The 8,392-nt window shown below is 36.5% G+C and overlaps 1 non-coding gene across 1 annotated transcript; it reads right to left on the bottom strand.

Annotated features, from left to right (window-relative positions):
• Positions 1–3,847: 3,847 nt before the first annotated feature.
• On the bottom strand, positions 3,848–3,910 carry LOC114081310 (U7 small nuclear RNA). Its single transcript, XR_003580773.1, has one exon. It is a non-coding gene; the product is annotated as a U7 small nuclear RNA (small nuclear RNA).
• Between the last annotated feature and the right edge of the window lie 4,482 nt (positions 3,911–8,392).

Here is an 8,392-nt window from a genome sequence, read left to right as displayed (position 1 = left end):
ATGTTTGGAAGCCATTCTTAATATTTTCAAGTTTGCCTCCCATCTGTATGACATATATTTCCCAGGAAAAATCCCACACATATTTCTTAGACCATGTGGGGAGATGCCTTTCAAGGTTGCTTGAAACTACCTACCAATCAGCAGCTGGCAGAAATGTGTAAAAGAACTATCATCTGGAAATGGGCAGCCGACTTGTGTTGTTAGAGCTGTCATCTCCACTCCTGCAGCCTTTCTGGGTGAAAAATTCTTCAAAGCACATTCATTTGAGGCCAGGAGTCTTCTCTTCTCTCTTTCTCTCTCTCTCTTTTTTAACGTTCTTAACCCAAATGGACATGCCAGGGGGCTCTCTAATCCTGGACCCAGGAGAACATCAGACAAAACAGTCTGTGGTTTGAACAGCTCTTTTCAGATAGACTGTGGAGTCATTTCAACAGGGATCTTTGTAATTTCACCTATAAGGTGCTGTACAATTCGTGTGCAGAAAGAGCATGCCCAGGGAAAGAAGGTCATAGAATTAGAAGAACCATTTTGTGGACAGGCCATTCAAGATATTTTTTACCTTACGCTAGATGGAATCAGTTAGTTTTATACAAATGTTTCTCTTCACTTTGTAATACAAACCTAGAAAATCATGTAAAAAATACCAGAATGTCTACTTTTATTTATATATTATGTTGGTTGAAACAAGTGTACCTCCAAAGATCAAAGGACTCTGTTAAAAAGCAAATGTTCATGGTGAGGTCTGTAGATAAAACTACACTCACTTAAGACTAATGTTTCTTATTTTTTTTTTCTTGTTTTTTTTCCTTCCTCATATTTATTTGTACAAACATCCTAAGAGAACACCAGCTCCATGCACATGGAGCCTGGGGTCATACTTGCCCTTCTGTTCTCATGAAGGTTGAGATGGATGTCTTTATTATGGAGTCTTCATGGATGCCATGAGCACCTCTAGGAGTCTGAGCTGGAGCCAGAAATGTAGATGCAGCTGGAGCTGCAAACTGGGCCCTGGTTTGGCCAGCAGATCTTGAGACCCTGGGCAATGCGTGTGAGAGCACAGGTTCTGAGGTGTGGGTGGTCATATGGACAGTTGATGGAGCTTGTGGATTATACCCTTGGAGACCTTGGGTTGAATTTCCTTGGACTTTACAAGGGCCTTGATAGTTTTGGCCTGTGTTCTCATGGCTTTGTTATTATTGGCTTAAATCTTCTTAAGGTCCTTCTTGCTGTGCTTCTTATTATTTTATAATTAGTGCATATTAATTATACAGAATAATAGGTTTCATTGTGTCGTATTCCAACATGCATGTAACCAGTATAACAAGCTCTGATCAAATCTACTCCCATTACTTTTTCTTCCCTTTCCTTCTCCCCTCCCTCTGATCTCCTTTGTCTTCTTTGACAGTTTCCTTTCTACTTTCATGTTGTCTTTTTTTGTCCCCTAGATTCCACACATGAAAGAAAATATGTGATACTTGTCTGACTCTGGCTTATTTCACTTAACATGATGATTGACAACTCTATCTATTTTCTTGCAAATGCCATGATTTCATTCTTCTTTATGGCTGAATAATACTCCATTATGTGTCTATACCACATTTTCTTTATCCATTTATCCACTGATGGTGGTTGTGCTTCCTGGCAAAGCCCATGTTCCTAAGGAACTGGGATACCACCCTCTTAAAGGACTCATTTCTTTGTGATTGGGTTTTTTTGATACCTCCTTGAATGGCATTCCTGTGCCATTTTCAGGTCTGGTTATGTGTGGTGAGCTTTGTGGCCTTGGCCAAGTCTGCACCATTAACTTGTGGCTCCTGAAGACTGGATTATTAAAAAAAAAAAACAGTGTTTTTACTGAATTAGGAAATAGTGGTGGGAGAGAAAGGAACAGAAATTATTTGTAAAAACTTTCAGCTATTTATCTCTGATAAAAATTACAGCTTATTTCGTATTCTGTTGCTGCATACCATGCTATTTAGAGGCTCAAAACAACACCTGTTTATTAGCTCACAGCAATTGAGTTCTCTGCTCAGGGTCTTAAAAGTCAGACTCTGTCTCTTTCTGGAACCTCTAGGAAGGATCTGATTCCAAGCTCATTTACATGTTGGCTGAATTCAATTTCTTGCAATTGTAGAGCTGGAATCCCTAGTTTCTTGTTGGTTGTCAGCCAGAAGGTCATTCTTAGCTCTTCGATTTCACCCACATTTTTTGCTACATGGAACCTTCCATCTTCAAGCCAGCAACAGAAAAATCTCCCTCACAATTGTAGCCTTTTCCATCGGCAAATTTCTTCTACAGGTAGGAGCCCAACCACAATTCCAAGAGCTCAGTTAGATCTGGCTTACCAAGGATGATCTCTTCTTCAACTGATCTGTGATGTAGCTCCACTTACAAAATATCTTCATACAGCACATAGATTAGTGTTGGATTGGATAACTGGGAAGAGGCATTTGTACATCAGAGCTTTTAATCTTGAGGGCCATCTTAAAATTCTGCCTATCAAAGACCTATTTGGTAAATATTCCTTCCTTCTGAGAACATTTATAACCACATTCTTTATTGGCCACATACACAGCCCAGAAAGAAATGTAAAGTAATGTAATTGGCTGTGCATCAGGTAATATGTCTCATTGTAACCAGTTATACTTATCTATAGATGCTGGCTGTCCCGTGATCATATACTCTCAGTATTGTCAGATCTTCTCATCTTGAAGAGCAGTCAAAATTATCTTGAGTTTTAAAGCTATCAAGAGGATTCTTGGAAGATGTCCAAGTAAGACATGCCAGAAATCCATCTCCCTATGTACTAAATAATTGCATTAGCATAATCTGTTGGATGGGATGATTTTGGAATTCTGGAGTCTACATAAAACTTGCAACTTTTGGGGGAAAATTATAGCCAACTTTGGTCAATTTCAGTTATTAGTATAACCATCAGCTTCCTACACAGTGATTCCAGAGGAAAGAGTCTTGTCCTTCAAATATGAAAGGTTTGTGCTCTGACCACTTTGGCTGCTTCTGATCACAGAATTATCATACATTGCTGGTGGGACTGCAAATTAGTGCAGCCATTTTGGAAAGCAATATGGAGATTCCTTGGAAAGCTGGGAATGGAACTACCATTTGACCCAGCTATTCCTCTTCTCGGACTATACCCAAAGGACCTAAAAACAGCATACTACAGGGACACAGCCAAATCAATGTTTATAGCAGCACAATTCACAATAGCTAAACTGTGGAGCCAACCTAGATATACTTCAGTGGATGAATGGATAAAAAAATGTGGCATTTATACACAATGGAATTTTACTTAGCACTAAAAAAGAATAAGATCATGACATCTGCAGGTAAATGGATGGCATTAGAGAAGATTATGCTAAGTGAAGTTAGCCAATCCCCAAAAAACAAATGCTGAATGTTTTCTCTGATACAAGGAGGCTGACTCAAAGTGGGGTAGGAAGGAAGAGCATGGGAGGAAGATTACCTCTAGATAGGGAATAGGGGTGGGAGGGAAAGGGAGCTGGAAGGGGAATAGCAAGGATGGTGGAAGGTGATGGTCATCATTATACAAAATACATGTATGAAGAAGTGAATTTGGTGTTAATATACCTTATATACAAACAGAGATATGATAAATTGTGGCATAGAGGTGTATTAAGAATTGTATGCAAAAAAAGAGAGCTTATGTATAATGGCAAAAAAAGAATCAGACAATGGGACAGGTGTCATTGTCATTGCATCTTCCCACATTATCGTAAGACTTTCCATCACTAACTTAACTGAGTTCCAGGAAAGGTAAAAGTCTGGAACCATTTTTTAAATTAATTAATTAGGTAATTAATTTAGTAAGGGCTCTTCTGGCAGCAGTCACAAAGCCTGCTAGACAAATTCTAAAAGATCTGCAACACTTGTGGTGTATTTTTCCTATTCCCCTCATTTCTGCTCTCTCTCTCTCTCTCTCTCTTTCTCTTCCTCCACCTTCCTCCCTCCCCTCTTTGGGAGCCAGATTTTGAGTACTAGAACTTTCCAAAGCAACTGCAAATATGGGAGAAATTAGAAACACATACATGTGCAGGGGAAGATACAAATTCAGAGAGCTAATCTTCTTCAAGTTTCTTCTTCAACAGAATCCTATGCATGGCAAAACTGTCTTTCAAAAGTAAAGGAAAAATAAAAGCATTCATAAATAAACAAAGCCTGAGTGAGTTCATTGTTATTAGACCTCCAGTGTCAGAACTACCATATTCAAAGGAATCCCTGAAGGTTAAACATGACATTAACTTAAAGGCAAATGAATAAAGATCTCAGTAAAAGTCACATAGAAATCATAAAACTAGCATACTGTAATAATTATTGATAACTATACCTTTTGTCTTCAACATAATTTAACAGACTTAACATTAAAAATTTATTAGGTTTGGGGCTGGCGATATAGCTCAGTTGGTAGAGTGCTTGCTTTGCATGCACAAGGCCCTGGGTTCAATCCCCAGCTCCACACACAAGAAATCATTAGCTTATGTTTGGGGCCACACAACATATAAAGATTTGATTTTGTGACAATAACTGAAAAGAAGGGATGGAGCCATTGATGGAGCAACATTTTTGAATGTTATTGAAGTTAAGCCTATATAAATTCAAATTAGAGCATTTTAAACTAAGGGTGTTAAGTATCAGTTCTATGGTAACCACAAATAGGTAAAGTACCTTCACAAAAGAAAATAAGCAATAAATTTAAACATTTCATCACAAAAAATCAATGAAACACAAAAGAAAACAATAGCACAGGAAATGAGGGTCAAAAAGCTATAAGGTAGATTGAAAACATAGCCAAATAAAAATAGTCAGTGCCTCATTATTGTTAGTTACTATAAATGTAAATGTTTAAGTGTAAACATATTAAACTCTCCAATCATAAAGCAGAGTTGACAGAATGGTTGATCTAACTACATGCTGCCTTTAAGATACAAAGATAAATAGATTGAAAGTTGAAAGATGGAAAAGTATATTCCTTACAAATAGAAACCAAAAAGGAGAAGAGATGGCACACAAGTATCAGACAAAATAGACTTGAAATCACAAAGGGTTACAAGAAACAAAGAGGAACATTACAGATTAATAAACAGTTCAGTACAGTTTTAGCAATATAAACATTTAGGCACCTAGTAACAGAGTATCAAAAAATATGACTCAACATTGTAAAAGCTATCTATGCTAAACCCAAGGCCAACATCATTCTAAATGGAGAAAAATTGAAAGCATTCTCTCTCATAACTGGAACAAGAAAAGGATGCCCTCTTTCACCAGTTTTATTCAACATTGCCCTTGAAATTCTAGCCAAACCAATTAGAGAGAGGAAAGAAATTAAAGGGATATGAATAAGAAAAGAAGAACTCAAACTATCACTATTTGCCAATGACATGATTCTTTATTTAGAAGATTCAAAATATTTCATCAGAAAACTTCTAGAACTAATAAATTAATTCAGAAAAGTAGCACTATATAAAATCAACACAAATAAATCAAACACATTTCTATACATCAGTGATGAGTCCACTGAAAGAGAAATTAGTAAAACTACCCCATTTATAATAGCCTCAAAAATATACTTGGGTATCAATCTAACAAAAGAGGTAAAAGTACTCTACAATTAAAAGTGTAGAACACTAAAGAAAGACATTGAAGAAGACCTTAAAAGATGGAAAGATCTCCCATGCTTTTGAGTAGGCAGAATTAACATTGTCAAAATGGCCATACTACCAAAAGTGTTTTACAGATTTAATGCAATTACTATTAAAATCCCAATGACATTCTTCATAGAACTAGAAAAAGCAATGATGAAATTCATTTGGAAAAATAAGAGGTTCAGAATAGCCAAAGCAATCCTTGGAAAGAAGAGTGAAGCAGGAGGCATCACAATACCAGACCTAAAACTTGACTACAGAGCCATAGTAACAAAAATGGCATGGTATTAGCACCAAAAACAGACACATAGACCAATGGTGCAAAATAGAAGACACAGAGACAAAACCACATAAATATAGTTATCTCACACTAGATAAAGGCACCAAAAATACTCATTGGAAAAAAAGAGAGCTTCTTTAATAAGTGGTGCTGGGAAAACTGGAAATCTGTATTTAGCAAAATTAAATTAAACTCCTATTTCTCACCTTGCATGAAATTCAACTCAAAGTGGATCAAAGACTTAGGCCCTAGAACAGTGACCCTGTGCCTAATAGAATAAAAAGTAGGACCACAACTTTATCATGTTGGCTTAGTTACTGACTTCCTTAACAAGACTCTTAAAGCACAAAAAGTAAAACCAAGATTCAATAAATGGGATGACATCAAACTAAAAACCTTCTTCTCAGCAAAGGAAGTAATCAGTAATGTGAAGTGAAAGCCTTAAGAATGGGAGAAAATGTTTACCACATGCACCTTATATAAAACATTAATCTCCAGGATATAGAAATAAGTAAAAAAAAATCACTAAGGAAGAATAGAGTTACCTTAGATTAAGTAGAAGGAGTGAAGAGATGGGAGGGGATATGGGAATAGTAAGGACAGTAGAATGAAACAGACATTATTACCTTATGCATATATATGATGGCTTGACAGATGTGATTCTACAACATGTACAATTAGAAAAATGAGAAATTATAACCCATCTATGTATTATATATCAAAGTGCATAAATGCACCCTACTGTCATGTAAAACTAATTAAAGGAAATAAAAAATTAATAATAAAATACTAAATACTAAAAACCCAAATAACCCAATCAATAAATGGGCTAAGGAACTGAACAGATGACTCCACAGAGGAAGAAATATGATCTATCAACAAATATATGAAAAAATGTTCAACATCTCTAGCAATTAAAGAAATGCAAATCCAAACTACTTTAAGATTTCATCTCACTCCAGCCAGAATGGCAATTATCAAGAATATAGAAAATAATAAATATTGGTGAGGTTGTGTGGGAAAATACACTCATATCTTGATGGTGGGACTGAGAATTGGCGCAATCATTTTGGAAAGCAATATGGAGATTCCTCAGAAAACCTGGAATGGATCCACCATTTGATCCAGCTATCCCACTCCTTGGTTTAATATACCGCTGTCAATAATAAAACAAGCAGACAGAAGATCAGCAAGGAAATAGGGGACATGAGTAGTGTAATAAATCAACTAGATCCAAGACACATAAAGAACATTCTACCTAATAGCAAAATAGAAGCTCTTCTCCAGTGCATTTGGGAGATTCTCCCAGCTAGATCGTCTGGTAGGCCACAGAGTCAGTCTCACTGTTAGAAGTTAGACAAAGAATCTTCTGCAGCCACAACAGGATGAAGTTATAAACCAAAGACAGAAACAAAACTAAAAAATTCACAAAATAGTAGAAGTTGACACACTCTTAAATAACCAATGCATCAAAGAAGATATCATAAAGATAACAATAACATACTTAGATACAAATAAAAATAAAAATAAAACATACCAAAATGGATGGGATATGGTGAAAGTGGTGTTAGTGAGGAAATATACAGCTATACGTGTTCCCTGAATGCACAAGAAATACCCAACCGTTACAATTTAAGGAACTGGAAGAACAAAAAGCCCAAAGATAAAAGATTGAAGGCAATAAGAGATTAGAGTGGAGATGAACAAATTAGAGACATCAACAAAACCAAAAAAAAGTGCTTCTTTTAGAAGGTCAATGAAAGTGACCCACAAAAGCTAGATGGACTAAGGAAAAAAAGAGGTGGACTTGGTTTTAGTCAGCATCTTCTTCACTGTGACCAAAAAACCCAACAACAACAATGTAGAGGAGGAAAAGTTTATTTCAGTTCACAATTTGTGAGGTTCAATCCATGGTTGGTCAACTCCATTGCTCTGGGCCCAAGAAGAGGCAGAACATCATGATAGAAGAATGGGAGGAAATGTGGCTCAGAATGTGGCAAGCAAAGGGTACCATTCACCAGGGACAAAACATAAACCCCAAAGTCATGCCCCCCCCGACCTACTCCCTCCAGCCACACCCTACCTGCCTATAGTCACCCAGACAACCCATCCGTGGCTCAATCCACTGATGAGGCCACATCTTTCATATTTTAATAATTTCTCCTCTGAACATTTGGTTTGTCTCACGTGTGATCTCCTATATAAACCACAACAAGCTTCAAATTACTAAAATAAGAAACAAAAATAAATATAGCAATGCCAATTCCACAGAGATAAAAAGGGTTGCAAGAGAATACTATTAGCAATTTTATGACAACAGATTGGATAACTTAGATAAAATGGATACATTCCTAGAAAGATGCACCCTATAAAAAAACAAAGAGAATAAAAATTTCAAATAGACCCTATAGCTAACTAATAAGAGATTGAA

This window comes from Marmota flaviventris, chromosome 2 (assembly GCF_047511675.1).
Source record: "Marmota flaviventris isolate mMarFla1 chromosome 2, mMarFla1.hap1, whole genome shotgun sequence".
Taxonomy (NCBI): domain Eukaryota; kingdom Metazoa; phylum Chordata; class Mammalia; order Rodentia; family Sciuridae; genus Marmota; species Marmota flaviventris.
The sequence above is the reverse complement of the archived record's forward strand: the minus strand, read 5'-3'. Positions and strand labels throughout refer to the sequence as shown.